The 24,737-nt window shown below is 44.6% G+C and overlaps 11 non-coding genes and 2 pseudogenes across 11 annotated transcripts; all 13 read left to right on the top strand.

Moving 5' to 3' along the window:
• The first annotated feature begins 954 nt into the window (after nucleotides 1-954).
• On the top strand, nucleotides 955-1,145 carry LOC120984803. Its single transcript, XR_005775399.1, has one exon. It is a non-coding gene; the product is annotated as a U2 spliceosomal RNA (small nuclear RNA).
• Nucleotides 1,146-2,180: 1,035 nt separating this feature from the next.
• LOC120984802 lies at nucleotides 2,181-2,371 on the top strand. Its single transcript, XR_005775398.1, has one exon. It is a non-coding gene; the product is annotated as a U2 spliceosomal RNA (small nuclear RNA).
• A 1,033-nt stretch (nucleotides 2,372-3,404) lies between these two features.
• Nucleotides 3,405-3,595, top strand: LOC120984801. The gene has a single exon (XR_005775397.1). It is a non-coding gene; the product is annotated as a U2 spliceosomal RNA (small nuclear RNA).
• Nucleotides 3,596-4,629: 1,034 nt separating this feature from the next.
• Nucleotides 4,630-4,820, top strand: LOC120984799. The gene has a single exon (XR_005775395.1). It is a non-coding gene; the product is annotated as a U2 spliceosomal RNA (small nuclear RNA).
• A 1,035-nt stretch (nucleotides 4,821-5,855) lies between these two features.
• LOC120984798 lies at nucleotides 5,856-6,046 on the top strand. The gene has a single exon (XR_005775394.1). It is a non-coding gene; the product is annotated as a U2 spliceosomal RNA (small nuclear RNA).
• A 1,033-nt stretch (nucleotides 6,047-7,079) lies between these two features.
• Nucleotides 7,080-7,270, top strand: LOC120984797. Its single transcript, XR_005775393.1, has one exon. It is a non-coding gene; the product is annotated as a U2 spliceosomal RNA (small nuclear RNA).
• A 2,599-nt stretch (nucleotides 7,271-9,869) lies between these two features.
• On the top strand, nucleotides 9,870-10,062 carry LOC120984780. Its single transcript, XR_005775384.1, has one exon. It is a non-coding gene; the product is annotated as a U2 spliceosomal RNA (small nuclear RNA).
• A 6,291-nt stretch (nucleotides 10,063-16,353) lies between these two features.
• On the top strand, nucleotides 16,354-16,562 carry LOC120984778 (annotated as a pseudogene).
• A 1,031-nt stretch (nucleotides 16,563-17,593) lies between these two features.
• On the top strand, nucleotides 17,594-17,784 carry LOC120984796. The gene has a single exon (XR_005775392.1). It is a non-coding gene; the product is annotated as a U2 spliceosomal RNA (small nuclear RNA).
• A 2,619-nt stretch (nucleotides 17,785-20,403) lies between these two features.
• Nucleotides 20,404-20,576, top strand: LOC120984782 (annotated as a pseudogene).
• Nucleotides 20,577-21,607: 1,031 nt separating this feature from the next.
• On the top strand, nucleotides 21,608-21,798 carry LOC120984795. Its single transcript, XR_005775391.1, has one exon. It is a non-coding gene; the product is annotated as a U2 spliceosomal RNA (small nuclear RNA).
• A 1,031-nt stretch (nucleotides 21,799-22,829) lies between these two features.
• Nucleotides 22,830-23,020, top strand: LOC120984794. The gene has a single exon (XR_005775390.1). It is a non-coding gene; the product is annotated as a U2 spliceosomal RNA (small nuclear RNA).
• Nucleotides 23,021-24,051: 1,031 nt separating this feature from the next.
• Nucleotides 24,052-24,242, top strand: LOC120984793. Its single transcript, XR_005775389.1, has one exon. It is a non-coding gene; the product is annotated as a U2 spliceosomal RNA (small nuclear RNA).
• Nucleotides 24,243-24,737: the final 495 nt, after the last annotated feature.

Here is a 24,737-nt window from a genome sequence, read left to right as displayed (position 1 = left end):
TGTGTCGTGCCTCCTTCAGCTTCTCCTCTGTCTGCCCAGTCAGTGCAGTGTTGCTTTTTGCATATAATACCTGCATCTAGTCTGTCAATCTCCTAATTGCATCAGCTGTCGGTTGTTTCCAGCACCAAGCAACCCATTCAGCCCAGTGTCGTCACACACACCCTGGATCCAATTAAGACTGATGATTGGTTAATTGGCTTATCACCTGAATGAATTGTTTGGACCTCCCCTCCTCCACGTTTGATTTGGGCCTGTTGTGCACACCTCGGAGGGTTGCTGAGTCGTCTCTGGCAGGCAATTGACCCTTTTTTGTATCAAGTTGGCTGGATGTAACCATTTAGCTTTTGCAGTGCTTCAATAAATGAGTAAAGTTTGCCTGTGTCTCCCTCTTGTGGATCTTTTGAACTGGATTACTTAGTGGCTAAAAAGTAGCCCAGCACTTCCTATGCAGCTGGACCTACCTTGTCTGTTCAATGGACGGAACACTGCGCGTGTCACAAGAGCCTTGTCAGGTCAAGAGGTCAAAGAGGTCAAGTAAGGTCAGCTATTGGATGACATCACAAGGGCCCTGATGGAACACTCAACAATGGTGCCGTGACATCACAATCAACAATGGTTATCCTTTTTTTTTTTTTTTTTTTTTTTTTTTCCTTTCACTCACTACTATTCCTATCATGCTTTCTGCTTGGCGTGCTTTGGCACCGCACCAGGAATTTCGTGCGAAGAAAAGGCGTGTCCAAAAGTCGCGTGTGGGCGGAGCTATGCAGATAGCAAACACGAAAAGAAGCATGCTGGTGTGACTTCTGTGCGTAGGACGCGCGTGAACGTTTTCCCCGGTTTGTGAGAGAAAGAAGCCTCCCGGACTGTGTATTGGGCTGGGGACAGTAGTCTATTGCCTTCATTAGTGCTCTGCATTGGGGACCATCGGCCTGTACTGCGAACCCTTTTCAGGTTATCGCTTCTCGGCCTTTTGGCTAAGATCAAGTGTAGTATCTGTTCTTATCAGTTTAATATCTGATACGTCCCCTATCTGGGGACCATATATTAAATGGATTTTTCGAACAGGGAGATGGAAAAAGAGCTTGCTCTGTCCACTCCACGCATTGACCTGGTATTGCAGTACCTCCAGGACCGGTGCACCCCTTCTAATCCAGTATGAAAAAACAGAATGAAATTGAAATGGATTGCAAGCATCATCCTTCCAGCCAAGCAAGTGGAAAGTTGTGTGTGTCGTGCCTCCTTCAGCTTCTCCTCTGTCTGCCCAGTCAGTGCAGTGTTGCTTTTTGCATATAATACCTGCATCTAGTCTGTCAATCTCCTAATTGCATCAGCTGTCGGTTGTTTCCAGCACCAAGCAACCCATTCAGCCCAGTGTCGTCACACACACCCTGGATCCAATTAAGACTGATGATTGGTTAATTGGCTTATCACCTGAATGAATTGTTTGGACCTCCCCTCCTCCACGTTTGATTTGGGCCTGTTGTGCACACCTCGGAGGGTTGCTGAGTCGTCTCTGGCAGGCAATTGACCCTTTTTTGTATCAAGTTGGCTGGATGTAACCATTTAGCTTTTGCAGTGCTTCAATAAATGAGTAAAGTTTGCCTGTGTCTCCCTCTTGTGGATCTTTTGAACTGGATTACTTAGTGGCTAAAAAGTAGCCCAGCACTTCCTATGCAGCTGGACCTACCTTGTCTGTTCAATGGACGGAACACTGCGCGTGTCACAAGAGCCTTGTCAGGTCAAGAGGTCAAAGAGGTCAAGTAAGGTCAGCTATTGGATGACATCACAAGGGCCCTGATGGAACACTCAACAATGGTGCCGTGACATCACAATCAACAATGGTTATCCTTTTTTTTTTTTTTTTTTTTTTTTTTTCCTTTCACTCACTACTATTCCTATCATGCTTTCTGCTTGGCGTGCTTTGGCACCGCACCAGGAATTTCGTGCGAAGAAAAGGCGTGTCCAAAAGTCGCGTGTGGGCGGAGCTATGCAGATAGCAAACACGAAAAGAAGCATGCTGGTGTGACTTCTGTGCGTAGGACGCGCGTGAACGTTTTCCCCGGTTTGTGAGAGAAAGAAGCCTCCCGGACTGTGTATTGGGCTGGGGACAGTAGTCTATTGCCTTCATTAGTGCTCTGCATTGGGGACCATCGGCCTGTACTGCGAACCCTTTTCAGGTTATCGCTTCTCGGCCTTTTGGCTAAGATCAAGTGTAGTATCTGTTCTTATCAGTTTAATATCTGATACGTCCCCTATCTGGGGACCATATATTAAATGGATTTTTCGAACAGGGAGATGGAAAAAGAGCTTGCTCTGTCCACTCCACGCATTGACCTGGTATTGCAGTACCTCCAGGACCGGTGCACCCCTTCTAATCCAGTATGAAAAAACAGAATGAAATTGAAATGGATTGCAAGCATCATCCTTCCAGCCAAGCAAGTGGAAAGTTGTGTGTGTCGTGCCTCCTTCAGCTTCTCCTCTGTCTGCCCAGTCAGTGCAGTGTTGCTTTTTGCATATAATACCTGCATCTAGTCTGTCAATCTCCTAATTGCATCAGCTGTCGGTTGTTTCCAGCACCAAGCAACCCATTCAGCCCAGTGTCGTCACACACACCCTGGATCCAATTAAGACTGATGATTGGTTAATTGGCTTATCACCTGAATGAATTGTTTGGACCTCCCCTCCTCCACGTTTGATTTGGGCCTGTTGTGCACACCTCGGAGGGTTGCTGAGTCGTCTCTGGCAGGCAATTGACCCTTTTTTGTATCAAGTTGGCTGGATGTAACCATTTAGCTTTTGCAGTGCTTCAATAAATGAGTAAAGTTTGCCTGTGTCTCCCTCTTGTGGATCTTTTGAACTGGATTACTTAGTGGCTAAAAAGTAGCCCAGCACTTCCTATGCAGCTGGACCTACCTTGTCTGTTCAATGGACGGAACACTGCGCGTGTCACAAGAGCCTTGTCAGGTCAAGAGGTCAAAGAGGTCAAGTAAGGTCAGCTATTGGATGACATCACAAGGGCCCTGATGGAACACTCAACAATGGTGCCGTGACATCACAATCAACAATGGTTATCCTTTTTTTTTTTTTTTTTTTTTTTTTCCTTTCACTCACTACTATTCCTATCATGCTTTCTGCTTGGCGTGCTTTGGCACCGCACCAGGAATTTCGTGCGAAGAAAAGGCGTGTCCAAAAGTCGCGTGTGGGCGGAGCTATGCAGATAGCAAACACGAAAAGAAGCATGCTGGTGTGACTTCTGTGCGTAGGACGCGCGTGAACGTTTTCCCCGGTTTGTGAGAGAAAGAAGCCTCCCGGACTGTGTATTGGGCTGGGGACAGTAGTCTATTGCCTTCATTAGTGCTCTGCATTGGGGACCATCGGCCTGTACTGCGAACCCTTTTCAGGTTATCGCTTCTCGGCCTTTTGGCTAAGATCAAGTGTAGTATCTGTTCTTATCAGTTTAATATCTGATACGTCCCCTATCTGGGGACCATATATTAAATGGATTTTTCGAACAGGGAGATGGAAAAAGAGCTTGCTCTGTCCACTCCACGCATTGACCTGGTATTGCAGTACCTCCAGGACCGGTGCACCCCTTCTAATCCAGTATGAAAAAACAGAATGAAATTGAAATGGATTGCAAGCATCATCCTTCCAGCCAAGCAAGTGGAAAGTTGTGTGTGTCGTGCCTCCTTCAGCTTCTCCTCTGTCTGCCCAGTCAGTGCAGTGTTGCTTTTTGCATATAATACCTGCATCTAGTCTGTCAATCTCCTAATTGCATCAGCTGTCGGTTGTTTCCAGCACCAAGCAACCCATTCAGCCCAGTGTCGTCACACACACCCTGGATCCAATTAAGACTGATGATTGGTTAATTGGCTTATCACCTGAATGAATTGTTTGGACCTCCCCTCCTCCACGTTTGATTTGGGCCTGTTGTGCACACCTCGGAGGGTTGCTGAGTCGTCTCTGGCAGGCAATTGACCCTTTTTTGTATCAAGTTGGCTGGATGTAACCATTTAGCTTTTGCAGTGCTTCAATAAATGAGTAAAGTTTGCCTGTGTCTCCCTCTTGTGGATCTTTTGAACTGGATTACTTAGTGGCTAAAAAGTAGCCCAGCACTTCCTATGCAGCTGGACCTACCTTGTCTGTTCAATGGACGGAACACTGCGCGTGTCACAAGAGCCTTGTCAGGTCAAGAGGTCAAAGAGGTCAAGTAAGGTCAGCTATTGGATGACATCACAAGGGCCCTGATGGAACACTCAACAATGGTGCCGTGACATCACAATCAACAATGGTTATCCTTTTTTTTTTTTTTTTTTTTTTTTTTCCTTTCACTCACTACTATTCCTATCATGCTTTCTGCTTGGCGTGCTTTGGCACCGCACCAGGAATTTCGTGCGAAGAAAAGGCGTGTCCAAAAGTCGCGTGTGGGCGGAGCTATGCAGATAGCAAACACGAAAAGAAGCATGCTGGTGTGACTTCTGTGCGTAGGACGCGCGTGAACGTTTTCCCCGGTTTGTGAGAGAAAGAAGCCTCCCGGACTGTGTATTGGGCTGGGGACAGTAGTCTATTGCCTTCATTAGTGCTCTGCATTGGGGACCATCGGCCTGTACTGCGAACCCTTTTCAGGTTATCGCTTCTCGGCCTTTTGGCTAAGATCAAGTGTAGTATCTGTTCTTATCAGTTTAATATCTGATACGTCCCCTATCTGGGGACCATATATTAAATGGATTTTTCGAACAGGGAGATGGAAAAAGAGCTTGCTCTGTCCACTCCACGCATTGACCTGGTATTGCAGTACCTCCAGGACCGGTGCACCCCTTCTAATCCAGTATGAAAAAACAGAATGAAATTGAAATGGATTGCAAGCATCATCCTTCCAGCCAAGCAAGTGGAAAGTTGTGTGTGTCGTGCCTCCTTCAGCTTCTCCTCTGTCTGCCCAGTCAGTGCAGTGTTGCTTTTTGCATATAATACCTGCATCTAGTCTGTCAATCTCCTAATTGCATCAGCTGTCGGTTGTTTCCAGCACCAAGCAACCCATTCAGCCCCAGTGTCGTCACACACACCCTGGATCCAATTAAGACTGATGATTGGTTAATTGGCTTATCACCTGAATGAATTGTTTGGACCTCCCCTCCTCCACGTTTGATTTGGGCCTGTTGTGCACACCTCGGAGGGTTGCTGAGTCGTCTCTGGCAGGCAATTGACCCTTTTTTGTATCAAGTTGGCTGGATGTAACCATTTAGCTTTTGCAGTGCTTCAATAAATGAGTAAAGTTTGCCTGTGTCTCCCTCTTGTGGATCTTTTGAACTGGATTACTTAGTGGCTAAAAAGTAGCCCAGCACTTCCTATGCAGCTGGACCTACCTTGTCTGTTCAATGGACGGAACACTGCGCGTGTCACAAGAGCCTTGTCAGGTCAAGAGGTCAAAGAGGTCAAGTAAGGTCAGCTATTGGATGACATCACAAGGGCCCTGATGGAACACTCAACAATGGTGCCGTGACATCACAATCAACAATGGTTATCCTTTTTTTTTTTTTTTTTTTTTTTTTTCCTTTCACTCACTACTATTCCTATCATGCTTTCTGCTTGGCGTGCTTTGGCACCGCACCAGGAATTTCGTGCGAAGAAAAGGCGTGTCCAAAAGTCGCGTGTGGGCGGAGCTATGCAGATAGCAAACACGAAAAGAAGCATGCTGGTGTGACTTCTGTGCGTAGGACGCGCGTGAACGTTTTCCCCGGTTTGTGAGAGAAAGAAGCCTCCCGGACTGTGTATTGGGCTGGGGACAGTAGTCTATTGCCTTCATTAGTGCTCTGCATTGGGGACCATCGGCCTGTACTGCGAACCCTTTTCAGGTTATCGCTTCTCGGCCTTTTGGCTAAGATCAAGTGTAGTATCTGTTCTTATCAGTTTAATATCTGATACGTCCCCTATCTGGGGACCATATATTAAATGGATTTTTCGAACAGGGAGATGGAAAAAGAGCTTGCTCTGTCCACTCCACGCATTGACCTGGTATTGCAGTACCTCCAGGACCGGTGCACCCCTTCTAATCCAGTATGAAAAAACAGAATGAAATTGAAATGGATTGCAAGCATCATCCTTCCAGCCAAGCAAGTGGAAAGTTGTGTGTGTCGTGCCTCCTTCAGCTTCTCCTCTGTCTGCCCAGTCAGTGCAGTGTTGCTTTTTGCATATAATACCTGCATCTAGTCTGTCAATCTCCTAATTGCATCAGCTGTCGGTTGTTTCCAGCACCAAGCAACCCATTCAGCCCCAGTGTCGTCACACACACCCTGGATCCAATTAAGACTGATGATTGGTTAATTGGCTTATCACCTGAATGAATTGTTTGGACCTCCCCTCCTCCACGTTTGATTTGGGCCTGTTGTGCACACCTCGGAGGGTTGCTGAGTCGTCTCTGGCAGGCAATTGACCCTTTTTTGTATCAAGTTGGCTGGATGTAACCATTTAGCTTTTGCAGTGCTTCAATAAATGAGTAAAGTTTGCCTGTGTCTCCCTCTTGTGGATCTTTTGAACTGGATTACTTAGTGGCTAAAAAGTAGCCCAGCACTTCCTATGCAGCTGGACCTACCTTGTCTGTTCAATGGACGGAACACTGCGCGTGTCACAAGAGCCTTGTCAGGTCAAGAGGTCAAAGAGGTCAAGTAAGGTCAGCTATTGGATGACATCACAAGGGCCCTGATGGAACACTCAACAATGGTGCCGTGACATCACAATCAACAATGGTTATCCTTTTTTTTTTTTTTTTTTTTTTTTCCTTTCACTCACTACTATTCCTATCATGCTTTCTGCTTGGCGTGCTTTGGCACCGCACCAGGAATTTCGTGCGAAGAAAAGGCGTGTCCAAAAGTCGCGTGTGGGCGGAGCTATGCAGATAGCAAACACGAAAAGAAGCATGCTGGTGTGACTTCTGTGCGTAGGACGCGCGTGAACGTTTTCCCCGGTTTGTGAGAGAAAGAAGCCTCCCGGACTGTGTATTGGGCTGGGGACAGTAGTCTATTGCCTTCATTAGTGCTCTGCATTGGGGACCATCGGCCTGTACTGCGAACCCTTTTCAGGTTATCGCTTCTCGGCCTTTTGGCTAAGATCAAGTGTAGTATCTGTTCTTATCAGTTTAATATCTGATACGTCCCCTATCTGGGGACCATATATTAAATGGATTTTTCGAACAGGGAGATGGAAAAAGAGCTTGCTCTGTCCACTCCACGCATTGACCTGGTATTGCAGTACCTCCAGGACCGGTGCACCCCTTCTAATCCAGTATGAAAAAACAGAATGAAATTGAAATGGATTGCAAGCATCATCCTTCCAGCCAAGCAAGTGGAAAGTTGTGTGTGTCGTGCCTCCTTCAGCTTCTCCTCTGTCTGCCCAGTCAGTGCAGTGTTGCTTTTTGCATATAATACCTGCATCTAGTCTGTCAATCTCCTAATTGCATCAGCTGTCGGTTGTTTCCAGCACCAAGCAACCCATTCAGCCCCAGTGTCGTCACACACACCCTGGATCCAATTAAGACTGATGATTGGTTAATTGGCTTATCACCTGAATGAATTGTTTGGACCTCCCCTCCTCCACGTTTGATTTGGGCCTGTTGTGCACACCTCGGAGGGTTGCTGAGTCGTCTCTGGCAGGCAATTGACCCTTTTTTGTATCAAGTTGGCTGGATGTAACCATTTAGCTTTTGCAGTGCTTCAATAAATGAGTAAAGTTTGCCTGTGTCTCCCTCTTGTGGATCTTTTGAACTGGATTACTTAGTGGCTAAAAAGTAGCCCAGCACTTCCTATGCAGCTGGACCTACCTTGTCTGTTCAATGGACGGAACACTGCGCGTGTCACAAGAGCCTTGTCAGGTCAAGAGGTCAAAGAGGTCAAGTAAGGTCAGCTATTGGATGACATCACAAGGGCCCTGATGGAACACTCAACAATGGTGCCGTGACATCACAATCAACAATGGTTATCCTTTTTTTTTTTTTTTTTTTTTTTCCTTTCACTCACTACTATTCCTATCATGCTTTCTGCTTGGCGTGCTTTGGCACCGCACCAGGAATTTCGTGCGAAGAAAAGGCGTGTCCAAAAGTCGCGTGTGGGCGGAGCTATGCAGATAGCAAACACGAAAAGAAGCATGCTGGTGTGACTTCTGTGCGTAGGACGCGCGTGAACGTTTTCCCCGGTTTGTGAGAGAAAGAAGCCTCCCGGACTGTGTATTGGGCTGGGGACAGTAGTCTATTGCCTTCATTAGTGCTCTGCATTGGGGACCATCGGCCTGTACTGCGAACCCTTTTCAGGTTATCGCTTCTCGGCCTTTTGGCTAAGATCAAGTGTAGAGATACATTGGGTCTTGGCCAGAAGGTGCCTGGGGTACCCGTCTCCTCTGCCTTGGAGGTTGGGGCCGCGCTGAAAAGTTCGGTCCTGCCTCCTTGCTGCTATTGGGGAGCGGCTTAGTCCCTGGGCAACGGGAAGCGATCACCTTGCCTGCTACTTTGTGGTAGGGCGCTTCAAGTCCCTGTGTCGTGGCTTCTAATCGGATGGCGATGACGATGATGATGGAGACGGCAGAAACGGAGTTCCAGATTCCAGAGATGGACGAAGTACCGGCGTACGAAAGAATACGGAATGGCGTGCGGTTTTTATTGTTGGATCCTCGGAAGAAGGAGAAGGGACTTGCCTTTTTGGTTGAAGAAGTGCTGATAGGACTCATAGAGGTACGCAAGGAGTTCATCCTTTCAATGCTTGAATTCCCAAAGCGAGGATTATATGATGTGGTATTCGTTACTGAAGACGTATGTGCTGCTGTATTGAAGCAAGTGGAACATTTCAGGCTGAGCCCTGTTATGAATGGTGTGAAAGTGATGCCGCATTTTCCAAGGAGGGAGCGAGTGGTCACCGTGAGGATGTATAGTCCTTACGTCCCGGAAGAGGACATTATGGTGTTTTTGTTACGGTTCTGTGAGAAGGTTTCCTGCAATGGAAAGATTTTTAATAAGTACGGTATATGGTCCACTAAGTGGAAATTCTTTGTGAAATTTAAGGAGGATGCTGGGGGAGAGATGATATTTCCACCAGCTAGGTTTAAAATCGGAGCAGTCAATGGTGATCTATTCTTCAATGGAATGCCGGGTTTCTGTAAAAACTGTAAGACATATGGTCATGAGAAAGATGCTTGTGAAGAGCAGTGGTGTGCAAATTGTGAAGGAGGAGGTCATTTAGCATCAGGATGTAAAAAGAAGAAAAAATGTAATCTATGTGGGGAAGACAATCATGTCTACTTGTCATGTCCTAAAAGGAAAGGAGAAGAAATAAAAAGGAAGAGGAAAGATGAAGATAGTCAAAAAAAAAAAGAGAACCAAAAAGAAGAAATTGGAATTAGGAGGGTTGTAAGAGAAAATAAGAAAGATGAAAAGAAGGGAGATTTAAAAGGTGGAAAAGAAGCAAGAAGAGAAGAAAAGAAGGAAGAAGAGTCACCTTTTGAGAAAATAGATAAAGAAATAGAAAAATTAGTAAGAACGGGAGTTAATCTTAATTGTCTGTATAATAAAGTTAGACAGATGTTGGTAGATCGGAGGCAAGAGTTTTTTGAGCGGTTTAAAGTTCATCCGGCTCTTCAATCTGGGATACCAGATCCTTTGTTACCAGAGTTAATAATTCATAGGAATGTAATGAGGAGGTTGATGTATTGTGCTTGGTCCTGTGGTCTAAGACCCGATTAAGATTAGTTATTTATGTCATGTCTGTTTTTATGTTTTGTTTTGTTAAAAAATTTTTTTAAAGAAAATAATAAGAAAAAATAATGAATAAAAAGTATAAAAAATGTTGATTCGGATGATGAGGCGTAGGACATATGGGTAATTGATACAAATATGACGCGTCCTCTGACGCATCAACTAAAAAAAAAAAATCTGTTCTTATCAGTTTAATATCTGATACGTCCCCTATCTGGGGACCATATATTAAATGGATTTTTCGAACAGGGAGATGGAAAAAGAGCTTGCTCTGTCCACTCCACGCATTGACCTGGTATTGCAGTACCTCCAGGACCGGTGCACCCCTTCTAATCCAGTATGAAAAAACAGAATGAAATTGAAATGGATTGCAAGCATCATCCTTCCAGCCAAGCAAGTGGAAAGTTGTGTGTGTCGTGCCTCCTTCAGCTTCTCCTCTGTCTGCCCAGTCAGTGCAGTGTTGCTTTTTGCATATAATACCTGCATCTAGTCTGTCAATCTCCTAATTGCATCAGCTGTCGGTTGTTTCCAGCACCAAGCAACCCATTCAGCCCCAGTGTCGTCACACACACCCTGGATCCAATTAAGACTGATGATTGGTTAATTGGCTTATCACCTGAATGAATTGTTTGGACCTCCCCTCCTCCACGTTTGATTTGGGCCTGTTGTGCACACCTCGGAGGGTTGCTGAGTCGTCTCTGGCAGGCAATTGACCCTTTTTTGTATCAAGTTGGCTGGATGTAACCATTTAGCTTTTGCAGTGCTTCAATAAATGAGTAAAGTTTGCCTGTGTCTCCCTCTTGTGGATCTTTTGAACTGGATTACTTAGTGGCTAAAAAGTAGCCCAGCACTTCCTATGCAGCTGGACCTACCTTGTCTGTTCAATGGACGGAACACTGCGCGTGTCACAAGAGCCTTGTCAGGTCAAGAGGTCAAAGAGGTCAAGTAAGGTCAGCTATTGGATGACATCACAAGGGCCCTGATGGAACACTCAACAATGGTGCCGTGACATCACAATCAACAATGGTTATCCTTTTTTTTTTTTTTTTTTTTTTCCTTTCACTCACTACTATTCCTATCATGCTTTCTGCTTGGCGTGCTTTGGCACCGCACCAGGAATTTCGTGCGAAGAAAAGGCGTGTCCAAAAGTCGCGTGTGGGCGGAGCTATGCAGATAGCAAACACGAAAAGAAGCATGCTGGTGTGACTTCTGTGCGTAGGACGCGCGTGAACGTTTTCCCCGGTTTGTGAGAGAAAGAAGCCTCCCGGACTGTGTATTGGGCTGGGGACAGTAGTCTATTGCCTTCATTAGTGCTCTGCATTGGGGACCATCGGCCTGTACTGCGAACCCTTTTCAGGTTATCGCTTCTCGGCCTTTGGCTAAGATCAAGTGTATGTGTTTCTAATTCTGCACTTGGTCTTAGCTGAGGGTATTCGGGTACTCCTCCCCTCGGCCTTGTGGGATCGCCCGGGTTTATAGCCCGGGCTTCACCCACCTGCTGCTATTGGGGGGAGGACTTAGTCCCAGGGTAACGAGTTGCGATCCCCCGGCCTTCTGGTAGTTTTATACTTACCAGGAGGTGCAGCCTCGGTACGACGTTGCGACCATGGATGGCGATCCCGGCTCCGTGCCGGAATACGCCAGACTGAAAAACTCAGTGAGGATTTTCCTCACTGGAGGCGTCCTTATGGACAAAAAGTCGGAATCGTTGCGATATGTTGTGGATACGGTGTTGGGAGATCTCTTGCATGTCCGGAGGAATGAGATTCTCGCCATACAAGACTACCCCAAGCGAGCCATTTATGATGTTACTCTGGCGGGAGACGGCATTTTCCGTGATGCTTTAAAACAAGCTGAGAAAATAAAGGATGATCCCAGGCTTGGGCGTACCCGTATCATTGAGCACGCTTTCGACGAGAAAAAGCTCGTGGTGATTAAGATGTATTCCCCTTATGTGGACCAGAAAGAACTGGAGAAGTTTTTATCCTTGTATTTTAAGGAGGTCCAATTTATGGGGAAGGTTATGAACGAGTGTGGAATATGGACATCCAAATGGAAATTTTTAGTGACTTTTATTAAAGATGCCGCCTTTTCCTCTGGAATTAAATTACCACCTGCCCGTTTTAAACTAGGTCAAATTAATGGCGACCTCTTCTTTACGGGAATGCCTAATTTCTGCAAATTCTGTGGGGTATACGGACATACAAATGAGAATTGTGATGCCCAGTGTAGGAATTGTGGGAGCACTCAACATAGTAACAAGGAATGTCCCAATGCAAAAAAATGTACATTTTGTCAACGCACTGGGCATCTATACAGATTTTGTCCCCACAGAAAGGATGAGCGACCCAAGACGCCCCCACAGGAGTCAGCTGACCAGACCCGCCCTCAAGGAGAGGAACAGGCAATGGAAGCAGAGGTAAGGCAGGAGCCCGAGGCCCCTGATGCAAGTGATGCGGGGGCCAAGGCGGATGATATGGAGCAGGATTGCTCGGGTGATCCCACAGATGCGAAGGAGAGGCGGAATGCCAAGCGCAAAGCGGAGATAGTGGCAAGGCTCAAAAAGTCTGGAACTCCCCAAAAGAGCGGTCGTTCAGGGGAGTCCAGACAAACTCCGCAATCTGGGTCCCCTAAGCCTGATGACGATCCGGAAGAAGGTGTGTGGGAGATCCAAGGGAAAAAGAGGCGGGGAAAAAAAGGGCGCTCTCCGGATAGGGAGAAGGAGGAGCCGATGGAAACGTCCGGCCATCAAGATCAGGCGGACGTGGCTCCTCCGGCTGCCCCCCCCCCGCCGGATAAGGTGGTTGGGGAGGCGAGTGCCTCCCTGGAGGCGTCCGATTCCCTGCCTTGTGCGCAGCATTCCCCTGAGAGGCCTGGGACCTCCCAGAGCCTGGGGGGAGCAACGGATCCAGTCGGAGACCCACCTGACGCAAACGATGAGGATCTAAATGGTCAAGGTATGGGGACCCAGGTGAAGCTATCAGAGGCTGGCTTGCCTGATTACCCGAGCATGACTGCAGGCTCCTGCCTGAGTGATGGAAGTTCCTCTCCGGAAGGTTCCCTTATAACGATTGGGTCAGAAGAGGGCGGGAATGGAAGTGTAAATGAGTTTTCTGGGCATGCTGACTCTTCCTAATGAATATCATGGATGCCGAAATAAAGGGAGTTTCCCTCAATGTGAGGGGCGTCAAGTCTAAACATAGACGGGTTGCTCTTTTTAATTTTTTAACCACAATGACAGCATCCGTGTTTTTCTTGCAGGAATGTGGCATTCCCCATACAAGCTCATACAAAAGCTATAAAGAAGATTGGCAACACGGACCATCCATCTGGTCTGGATCCAATGAGTCCAGATCAGGTGGGGTCGCCATACTTTTTAAAGGGAACGTTTTAATTGATGATTTTAATGAAATTTTACCAGGTAGGATTTTATTGGTCAAAGCTTTTATCAATGGTATTAAATGGCAGTTTTTAAATTTTTATGGTTCTCCTGATAAGAACGAAAGAGCTGACATGCTAGAAATTTTATCTGTTTTTATCAATACCTCTGAACCATGTGTTGTTGCAGGAGATTTTAATTGTATTATGAAGGGGGAACGTCGGCAAACTTCATCTACCAGCAGGAATTATGATAAAACCTCTGGGATGTTGAAGAATCTGGTTGATGATTTTAAACTCCTTGACGTCTATAAAGAATGCAATAAAGATGCCCCAGAGGTTGCCGGCGTTACCTGGAGTAATGTCAACTGCAGTTCTAGAATAGATTTTATTTTTTGTAATGATCAGCTACTGCCTTTTAAATGCGAGCTTTTAACCAATGTTTTTTCCGACCACAAAATCTTATTATTTATTATTAAACATAATTTTAATAAGGTTCCTGGTAAAAAATCATGGAAATTGAACGTTTCTCTTTTAGACGATCCACAGACTATTATTGATTTTAAAAGTTTTTATACAAGATGTAAACGGGTAAGGAGTCCAAATATCTCTATTAGTAGCTGGTGGGAAAAAATGAAGAAAAAAATAAAAAGTTTCTTCATAAATAAAAGTACCCAGAAAGCAAGAGAGAAGAAGGACTCCTTTAAAGATCTTAATACCCGTTTACAAACCTTGTATAAATTCAGAGACAATGGTATGGATGTGAAGAGTGATATAGAAAATCTTAGGAAAGAAATTACAAAATGTATAGAGCAAAAAGGGAAAGAATTAATTTTTAGATCCAGAGTGAGGCATATCGAAGAAAACGAAAAATGCTCTAGATACTTCTTTAAAAAAATTAATAACAAAAAAGAAGCTATTAATGAAATAGACGGAATTAAGGAAATACAAGGCATTTTACATAAAGTACATTGTTTTTATTCTGAACTTTTTAATGTAAAGTCTGTGGATCAGTCTATTTTACAGGACTCACTGAAGGAGATCACTGCGGTTTTAGATCCTGCCTCGCAACAGATTTTATCCCGAGGTTTAACGGAGCAGGAGGTTTTAGAGACAACAAAGAGTTTTAAGACGGGTAAGGTACCCGGCCCCGACGGTATACCCATAGAATTTTATGTCAAATTTTATGACCTTTTAAAAGACGATCTTTTTAGTCTTTTTAGTGAGGTTTTTTATTCAAAGGTTTTACCCAAGTCCTGGAGGAAGGGTGAGGTCTCCTTATTGTATAAGAAAGGTGATAAGGCAGATTTGAAGAATTGGAGACCAATAACCCTTCTTAACACAGACTATAAGATCATGGCAAAAATCTGCGCCAATAGGTTAAAAGGGGTAATTTCTAAAATTATTCATTTTAATCAAGTCTGTGGAATCCCAGGAAGAAGCATATGGGATAACCTGAACCTTATTAAAGATTGTATTGATGATACTAAGTCAAGAGAAGGTAAATTAGCCATTTTATCTATTGACTTCGAGAAGGCGTTTGACAGAGTATCTCATTTTTATCTTTTTAAGGTTTTAGAAAAAATGGGTATACCCGAGGGGTTTTTATTGTCTCTTAAAGCATTTTATAATAAATGCACAAGTAAAATTTTAATTAATGGTTTTAAGACACAGGAAGTAATTTTAGATTCCGGAGTGAAGCAGGGGTGTCCCTTGTCCCCACTGCTTTTTATTTGCGCATTAGAGCCTCTCTTATGTAAGCTGCGAACAGATAAAGCGATACGCGGAGTGCCCTTGCCCGGTGGAAGGGGACTAGAGGCCAAAGCGGTGGGGTATATGGACGATGTGGCGGTTTTATGCAGGGACGCCCTATCACTCCGGAAAGCCTTAGGGCATGTTCAGTTCTTTTGTAGTGCTTCTGGTTTTAAAGTGAACTTTAACAAGAGTAATATTTTAAATATTGGAAGTATGGTTTTACATGATATTAATATCCCTGTGTCTGATTTTATCACCATTTTAGGTGTCTCCTTCAGTGAGTCTAATAATGGTTTTTTTAGTTGGGGCATGGTGGAAAAGAAGGTAAATCAAAAAATAAATATGTGGAGTATGAGGAAACTCACAATGGAGGGGAAAATTTTAATTATTAAGATGATCATTCTTCCCCTTTTATTATACTTAAGTATGGTGTTTCCCCCTCCCATGAATGTATTGAAGAAAATTAATAAAAGCTGTTTTACCTTCTTCTGGAATTCAAAGATGGAGAAATTGAAAAGAGAAGACGTCATGAAAATCCAAGGAAAAGGCGGCAAAGATTTTCCAGATTTTAAGAGATTTTTATTGATAAAATTTTTTAGTTTCTGTTTTAACGCTCTTTTTAAAGAACACTATTGGTCTTATTATGTTCGTTTTAATACTGGTTTTTTTATGCGTAAGTTTAATTGGTTCAAAACTATTTTATCAGTTCCTTATGCTTTTAATTTGCCAGTAAGTTATAAGATTTTAGAAGAGATAGTGTCAACTTTTAATTTGAAGAAGAAAAATATAAATGAGCTTAAAAACAGTAAACAATTAATAAAAGAAATAAAAATGAAGGAGATAACTTGTGATATAAAGAATTTTAGAGAAGATAAATGCAAAAAAATCTGGAAAATTATTAACATCTCCTATCTTTTTAATTCCCAGAAAGACTTGGCGTGGAATTGTGTTCATCAGTGTCTTCCATGCCGGGCATTCCAATACCGAAGAGGCTATGTAAGGTCTGCCATCTGTCCGAGGAATAATTGTCAACAAGAAGAGACGGTTCAACATCTACTGTGGTCATGTCCGTTTGCCCAGGATTTCTGGAGAAGAGTGCTCCCACTTTTAAGGAAGATGGCAGGCCTGAGAGACTTCACCTACGATATGATCCTATACGGTCTTTTGGAATGCCCAACAGCCTGCCAAGAGGCTGTGGCATGGAAGACGATGAACTGCGCAAAGGAAGCCCTCTGGAAGGCTAGAAATATTTTAGTTTTTAAAAGAGAGGTTTTATCCGTCAACGATGTTCTGGGATTTTGTTTTAGTGAAATGTATATTTATCTTTTAATTGAGAAAAAAGTTAATACTGCGGTAGAGAATAAATGGTTTTTAAGTGAATGGAATTCTGTAATATAAGATAATTTTATTCATTTTTAATGCCATCCTTTGATTATGTATTTAATTATTTTCTTCTGTATTTATGTGATAATTGTTAAAATTTTGTAAATTCTTTTAATAAATATGGCGTCCCCGCGAGGGGATAGTCAACTTAAAAAAAAAATCTGTTCTTATCAGTTTAATATCTGATACGTCCCCTATCTGGGGACCATATATTAAATGGATTTTTCGAACAGGGAGATGGAAAAAGAGCTTGCTCTGTCCACTCCACGCATTGACCTGGTATTGCAGTACCTCCAGGACCGGTGCACCCCTTCTAATCCAGTATGAAAAAACAGAATGAAATTGAAATGGATTGCAAGCATCATCCTTCCAGCCAAGCAAGTGGAAAGTTGTGTGTGTCGTGCCTCCTTCAGCTTCTCCTCTGTCTGCCCAGTCAGTGCAGTGTTGCTTTTTGCATATAATACCTGCATCTAGTCTGTCAATCTCCTAATTGCATCAGCTGTCGGTTGTTTCCAGCACCAAGCAACCCATTCAGCCCCAGTGTCGTCACACACACCCTGGATCCAATTAAGACTGATGATTGGTTAATTGGCTTATCACCTGAATGAATTGTTTGGACCTCCCCTCCTCCACGTTTGATTTGGGCCTGTTGTGCACACCTCGGAGGGTTGCTGAGTCGTCTCTGGCAGGCAATTGACCCTTTTTTGTATCAAGTTGGCTGGATGTAACCATTTAGCTTTTGCAGTGCTTCAATAAATGAGTAAAGTTTGCCTGTGTCTCCCTCTTGTGGATCTTTTGAACTGGATTACTTAGTGGCTAAAAAGTAGCCCAGCACTTCCTATGCAGCTGGACCTACCTTGTCTGTTCAATGGACGGAACACTGCGCGTGTCACAAGAGCCTTGTCAGGTCAAGAGGTCAAAGAGGTCAAGTAAGGTCAGCTATTGGATGACATCACAAGGGCCCTGATGGAACACTCAACAATGGTGCCGTGACATCACAATCAACAATGGTTATCCTTTTTTTTTTTTTTTTTTTTTTCCTTTCACTCACTACTATTCCTATCATGCTTTCTGCTTGGCGTGCTTTGGCACCGCACCAGGAATTTCGTGCGAAGAAAAGGCGTGTCCAAAAGTCGCGTGTGGGCGGAGCTATGCAGATAGCAAACACGAAAAGAAGCATGCTGGTGTGACTTCTGTGCGTAGGACGCGCGTGAACGTTTTCCCCGGTTTGTGAGAGAAAGAAGCCTCCCGGACTGTGTATTGGGCTGGGGACAGTAGTCTATTGCCTTCATTAGTGCTCTGCATTGGGGACCATCGGCCTGTACTGCGAACCCTTTTCAGGTTATCGCTTCTCGGCCTTTTGGCTAAGATCAAGTGTAGTATCTGTTCTTATCAGTTTAATATCTGATACGTCCCCTATCTGGGGACCATATATTAAATGGATTTTTCGAACAGGGAGATGGAAAAAGAGCTTGCTCTGTCCACTCCACGCATTGACCTGGTATTGCAGTACCTCCAGGACCGGTGCACCCCTTCTAATCCAGTATGAAAAAACAGAATGAAATTGAAATGGATTGCAAGCATCATCCTTCCAGCCAAGCAAGTGGAAAGTTGTGTGTGTCGTGCCTCCTTCAGCTTCTCCTCTGTCTGCCCAGTCAGTGCAGTGTTGCTTTTTGCATATAATACCTGCATCTAGTCTGTCAATCTCCTAATTGCATCAGCTGTCGGTTGTTTCCAGCACCAAGCAACCCATTCAGCCCCAGTGTCGTCACACACACCCTGGATCCAATTAAGACTGATGATTGGTTAATTGGCTTATCACCTGAATGAATTGTTTGGACCTCCCCTCCTCCACGTTTGATTTGGGCCTGTTGTGCACACCTCGGAGGGTTGCTGAGTCGTCTCTGGCAGGCAATTGACCCTTTTTTGTATCAAGTTGGCTGGATGTAACCATTTAGCTTTTGCAGTGCTTCAATAAATGAGTAAAGTTTGCCTGTGTCTCCCTCTTGTGGATCTTTTGAACTGGATTACTTAGTGGCTAAAAAGTAGCCCAGCACTTCCTATGCAGCTGGACCTACCTTGTCTGTTCAATGGACGGAACACTGCGCGTGTCACAAGAGCCTTGTCAGGTCAAGAGGTCAAAGAGGTCAAGTAAGGTCAGCTATTGGATGACATCACAAGGGCCCTGATGGAACACTCAACAATGGTGCCGTGACATCACAATCAACAATGGTTATCCTTTTTTTTTTTTTTTTTTTTTTCCTTTCACTCACTACTATTCCTATCATGCTTTCTGCTTGGCGTGCTTTGGCACCGCACCAGGAATTTCGTGCGAAGAAAAGGCGTGTCCAAAAGTCGCGTGTGGGCGGAGCTATGCAGATAGCAAACACGAAAAGAAGCATGCTGGTGTGACTTCTGTGCGTAGGACGCGCGTGAACGTTTTCCCCGGTTTGTGAGAGAAAGAAGCCTCCCGGACTGTGTATTGGGCTGGGGACAGTAGTCTATTGCCTTCATTAGTGCTCTGCATTGGGGACCATCGGCCTGTACTGCGAACCCTTTTCAGGTTATCGCTTCTCGGCCTTTTGGCTAAGATCAAGTGTAGAGATACATTGGGTCTTGGCCAGAAGGTGCCTGGGGTACCCGTCTCCTCTGCCTTGGAGGTTGGGGCCGCGCTGAAAAGTTCGGTCCTGCCTCCTTGCTGCTATTGGGGAGCGGCTTAGTCCCTGGGCAACGGGAAGCGATCACCTTGCCTGCTACTTTGTGGTAGGGCGCTTCAAGTCCCTGTGTCGTGGCTTCTAATCGGATGGCGATGACGATGATGATGGAGACGGCAGAAACGGAGTTCCAGATTCCAGAGATGGACGAAGTACCGGCGTACGAAAGAATACGGAATGGCGTGCGGTTTTTATTGTTGGATCCTCGGAAGAAGGAGAAGGGACTTGCCTTTTTGGTTGAAGAAGTGCTGATAGGACTCATAGAGGTACGCAAGGAGTTCATCCTTTCAATGCTTGAATTCCCAAAGCGAGGATTATATGATGTGGTATTCGTTACTGAAGACGTATGTGCTGCTGTATTGAAGCAAGTGGAACATTTCAGGCTGAGCCCTGTTATGAATGGTGTGAAAGTGATGCCGCATTTTCCAAGGAGGGAGCGAGTGGTCACCGTGAGGATGTATAGTCCTTACGTCCCGGAAGAGGACATTATGGTGTTTTTGTTACGGTTCTGTGAGAAGGTTTCCTGCAATGGAAAGATTTTTAATAAGTACGGTATATGGTCCACTAAGTGGAAATTCTTTGTGAAATTTAAGGAGGATGCTGGGGGAGAGATGATATTTCCACCAGCTAGGTTTAAAATCGGAGCAGTCAATGGCGATCTATTCTTCAATGGAATGCCGGGTTTCTGTAAAAACTGTAAGACATATGGTCATGAGAAAGATGCTTGTGAAGAGCAGTGGTGTGCAAATTGTGAAGGAGGAGGTCATTTAGCATCAGGATGTAAAAAGAAGAAAAAATGTAATCTATGTGGGGAAGACAATCATGTCTACTTGTCATGTCCTAAAAGGAAAGGAGAAGAAATAAAAAGGAAGAGGAAAGATGAAGATAGTCAAAAAAAAAAAGAGAACCAAAAAGAAGAAATTGGAATTAGGAGGGTTGTAAGAGAAAATAAGAAAGATGAAAAGAAGGGAGATTTAAAAGGTGGAAAAGAAGCAAGAAGAGAAGAAAAGAAGGAAGAAGAGTCACCTTTTGAGAAAATAGATAAAGAAATAGAAAAATTAGTAAGAACGGGAGTTAATCTTAATTGTCTGTATAATAAAGTTAGACAGATGTTGGTAGATCGGAGGCAAGAGTTTTTTGAGCGGTTTAAAGTTCATCCGGCTCTTCAATCTGGGATACCAGATCCTTTGTTACCAGAGTTAATAATTCATAGGAATGTAATGAGGAGGTTGATGTATTGTGCTTGGTCCTGTGGTCTAAGACCCGATTAAGATTAGTTATTTATGTCATGTCTGTTTTTATGTTTTGTTTTGTTAAAAAATTTTTTTAAAGAAAATAATAAGAAAAAATAATGAATAAAAAGTATAAAAAATGTTGATTCGGATGATGAGGCGTAGGACATATGGGTAATTGATACAAATATGACGCGTCCTCTGACGCATCAACTAAAAAAAAAAAAATCTGTTCTTATCAGTTTAATATCTGATACGTCCCCTATCTGGGGACCATATATTAAATGGATTTTTCGAACAGGGAGATGGAAAAAGAGCTTGCTCTGTCCACTCCACGCATTGACCTGGTATTGCAGTACCTCCAGGACCGGTGCACCCCTTCAAATCCAGTATGAAAAAACAGAATGAAATTGAAATGGATTGCAAGCATCATCCTTCCAGCCAAGCAAGTGGAAAGTTGTGTGTGTCGTGCCTCCTTCAGCTTCTCCTCTGTCTGCCCAGTCAGTGCAGTGTTGCTTTTTGCATATAATACCTGCATCTAGTCTGTCAATCTCCTAATTGCATCAGCTGTCGGTTGTTTCCAGCACCAAGCAACCCATTCAGCCCCAGTGTCGTCACACACACCCTGGATCCAATTAAGACTGATGATTGGTTAATTGGCTTATCACCTGAATGAATTGTTTGGACCTCCCCTCCTCCACGTTTGATTTGGGCCTGTTGTGCACACCTCGGAGGGTTGCTGAGTCGTCTCTGGCAGGCAATTGACCCTTTTTTGTATCAAGTTGGCTGGATGTAACCATTTAGCTTTTGCAGTGCTTCAATAAATGAGTAAAGTTTGCCTGTGTCTCCCTCTTGTGGATCTTTTGAACTGGATTACTTAGTGGCTAAAAAGTAGCCCAGCACTTCCTATGCAGCTGGACCTACCTTGTCTGTTCAATGGACGGAACACTGCGCGTGTCACAAGAGCCTTGTCAGGTCAAGAGGTCAAAGAGGTCAAGTAAGGTCAGCTATTGGATGACATCACAAGGGCCCTGATGGAACACTCAACAATGGTGCCGTGACATCACAATCAACAATGGTTATCCTTTTTTTTTTTTTTTTTTTTTTCCTTTCACTCACTACTATTCCTATCATGCTTTCTGCTTGGCGTGCTTTGGCACCGCACCAGGAATTTCGTGCGAAGAAAAGGCGTGTCCAAAAGTCGCGTGTGGGCGGAGCTATGCAGATAGCAAACACGAAAAGAAGCATGCTGGTGTGACTTCTGTGCGTAGGACGCGCGTGAACGTTTTCCCCGGTTTGTGAGAGAAAGAAGCCTCCCGGACTGTGTATTGGGCTGGGGACAGTAGTCTATTGCCTTCATTAGTGCTCTGCATTGGGGACCATCGGCCTGTACTGCGAACCCTTTTCAGGTTATCGCTTCTCGGCCTTTTGGCTAAGATCAAGTGTAGTATCTGTTCTTATCAGTTTAATATCTGATACGTCCCCTATCTGGGGACCATATATTAAATGGATTTTTCGAACAGGGAGATGGAAAAAGAGCTTGCTCTGTCCACTCCACGCATTGACCTGGTATTGCAGTACCTCCAGGACCGGTGCACCCCTTCTAATCCAGTATGAAAAAACAGAATGAAATTGAAATGGATTGCAAGCATCATCCTTCCAGCCAAGCAAGTGGAAAGTTGTGTGTGTCGTGCCTCCTTCAGCTTCTCCTCTGTCTGCCCAGTCAGTGCAGTGTTGCTTTTTGCATATAATACCTGCATCTAGTCTGTCAATCTCCTAATTGCATCAGCTGTCGGTTGTTTCCAGCACCAAGCAACCCATTCAGCCCCAGTGTCGTCACACACACCCTGGATCCAATTAAGACTGATGATTGGTTAATTGGCTTATCACCTGAATGAATTGTTTGGACCTCCCCTCCTCCACGTTTGATTTGGGCCTGTTGTGCACACCTCGGAGGGTTGCTGAGTCGTCTCTGGCAGGCAATTGACCCTTTTTTGTATCAAGTTGGCTGGATGTAACCATTTAGCTTTTGCAGTGCTTCAATAAATGAGTAAAGTTTGCCTGTGTCTCCCTCTTGTGGATCTTTTGAACTGGATTACTTAGTGGCTAAAAAGTAGCCCAGCACTTCCTATGCAGCTGGACCTACCTTGTCTGTTCAATGGACGGAACACTGCGCGTGTCACAAGAGCCTTGTCAGGTCAAGAGGTCAAAGAGGTCAAGTAAGGTCAGCTATTGGATGACATCACAAGGGCCCTGATGGAACACTCAACAATGGTGCCGTGACATCACAATCAACAATGGTTATCCTTTTTTTTTTTTTTTTTTTTTTCCTTTCACTCACTACTATTCCTATCATGCTTTCTGCTTGGCGTGCTTTGGCACCGCACCAGGAATTTCGTGCGAAGAAAAGGCGTGTCCAAAAGTCGCGTGTGGGCGGAGCTATGCAGATAGCAAACACGAAAAGAAGCATGCTGGTGTGACTTCTGTGCGTAGGACGCGCGTGAACGTTTTCCCCGGTTTGTGAGAGAAAGAAGCCTCCCGGACTGTGTATTGGGCTGGGGACAGTAGTCTATTGCCTTCATTAGTGCTCTGCATTGGGGACCATCGGCCTGTACTGCGAACCCTTTTCAGGTTATCGCTTCTCGGCCTTTTGGCTAAGATCAAGTGTAGTATCTGTTCTTATCAGTTTAATATCTGATACGTCCCCTATCTGGGGACCATATATTAAATGGATTTTTCGAACAGGGAGATGGAAAAAGAGCTTGCTCTGTCCACTCCACGCATTGACCTGGTATTGCAGTACCTCCAGGACCGGTGCACCCCTTCTAATCCAGTATGAAAAAACAGAATGAAATTGAAATGGATTGCAAGCATCATCCTTCCAGCCAAGCAAGTGGAAAGTTGTGTGTGTCGTGCCTCCTTCAGCTTCTCCTCTGTCTGCCCAGTCAGTGCAGTGTTGCTTTTTGCATATAATACCTGCATCTAGTCTGTCAATCTCCTAATTGCATCAGCTGTCGGTTGTTTCCAGCACCAAGCAACCCATTCAGCCCCAGTGTCGTCACACACACCCTGGATCCAATTAAGACTGATGATTGGTTAATTGGCTTATCACCTGAATGAATTGTTTGGACCTCCCCTCCTCCACGTTTGATTTGGGCCTGTTGTGCACACCTCGGAGGGTTGCTGAGTCGTCTCTGGCAGGCAATTGACCCTTTTTTGTATCAAGTTGGCTGGATGTAACCATTTAGCTTTTGCAGTGCTTCAATAAATGAGTAAAGTTTGCCTGTGTCTCCCTCTTGTGGATCTTTTGAACTGGATTACTTAGTGGCTAAAAAGTAGCCCAGCACTTCCTATGCAGCTGGACCTACCTTGTCTGTTCAATGGACGGAACACTGCGCGTGTCACAAGAGCCTTGTCAGGTCAAGAGGTCAAAGAGGTCAAGTAAGGTCAGCTATTGGATGACATCACAAGGGCCCTGATGGAACACTCAACAATGGTGCCGTGACATCACAATCAACAATGGTTATCCTTTTTTTTTTTTTTTTTTTTTTCCTTTCACTCACTACTATTCCTATCATGCTTTCTGCTTGGCGTGCTTTGGCACCGCACCAGGAATTTCGTGCGAAGAAAAGGCGTGTCCAAAAGTCGCGTGTGGGCGGAGCTATGCAGATAGCAAACACGAAAAGAAGCATGCTGGTGTGACTTCTGTGCGTAGGACGCGCGTGAACGTTTTCCCCGGTTTGTGAGAGAAAGAAGCCTCCCGGACTGTGTATTGGGCTGGGGACAGTAGTCTATTGCCTTCATTAGTGCTCTGCATTGGGGACCATCGGCCTGTACTGCGAACCCTTTTCAGGTTATCGCTTCTCGGCCTTTTGGCTAAGATCAAGTGTAGTATCTGTTCTTATCAGTTTAATATCTGATACGTCCCCTATCTGGGGACCATATATTAAATGGATTTTTCGAACAGGGAGATGGAAAAAGAGCTTGCTCTGTCCACTCCACGCATTGACCTGGTATTGCAGTACCTCCAGGACCGGTGCACCCCTTCTAATCCAGTATGAAAAAACAGAATGAAATTGAAATGGATTGCAAGCATCATCCTTCCAGCCAAGCAAGTGGAAAGTTGTGTGTGTCGTGCCTCCTTCAGCTTCTCCTCTGTCTGCCCAGTCAGTGCAGTGTTGCTTTTTGCATATAATACCTGCATCTAGTCTGTCAATCTCCTAATTGCATCAGCTGTCGGTTGTTTCCAGCACCAAGCAACCCATTCAGCCCCAGTGTCGTCACACACACCCTGGATCCAATTAAGACTGATGATTGGTTAATTGGCTTATCACCTGAATGAATTGTTTGGACCTCCCCTCCTCCACGTTTGATTTGGGCCTGTTGTGCACACCTCGGAGGGTTGCTGAGTCGTCTCTGGCAGGCAATTGACCCTTTTTTGTATCAAGTTGGCTGGATGTAACCATTTAGCTTTTGCAGTGCTTCAATAAATGAGTAAAGTTTGCCTGTGTCTCCCTCTTGTGGATCTTTTGAACTGGATTA

The sequence above is a fragment of the Bufo bufo genome, unplaced genomic scaffold (assembly GCF_905171765.1).
Source record: "Bufo bufo unplaced genomic scaffold, aBufBuf1.1, whole genome shotgun sequence".
NCBI classification, from domain to species: domain Eukaryota; kingdom Metazoa; phylum Chordata; class Amphibia; order Anura; family Bufonidae; genus Bufo; species Bufo bufo.
Note: the sequence above shows the minus strand (reverse complement) of the source record. Positions and strands in the feature narration are given on the sequence as shown.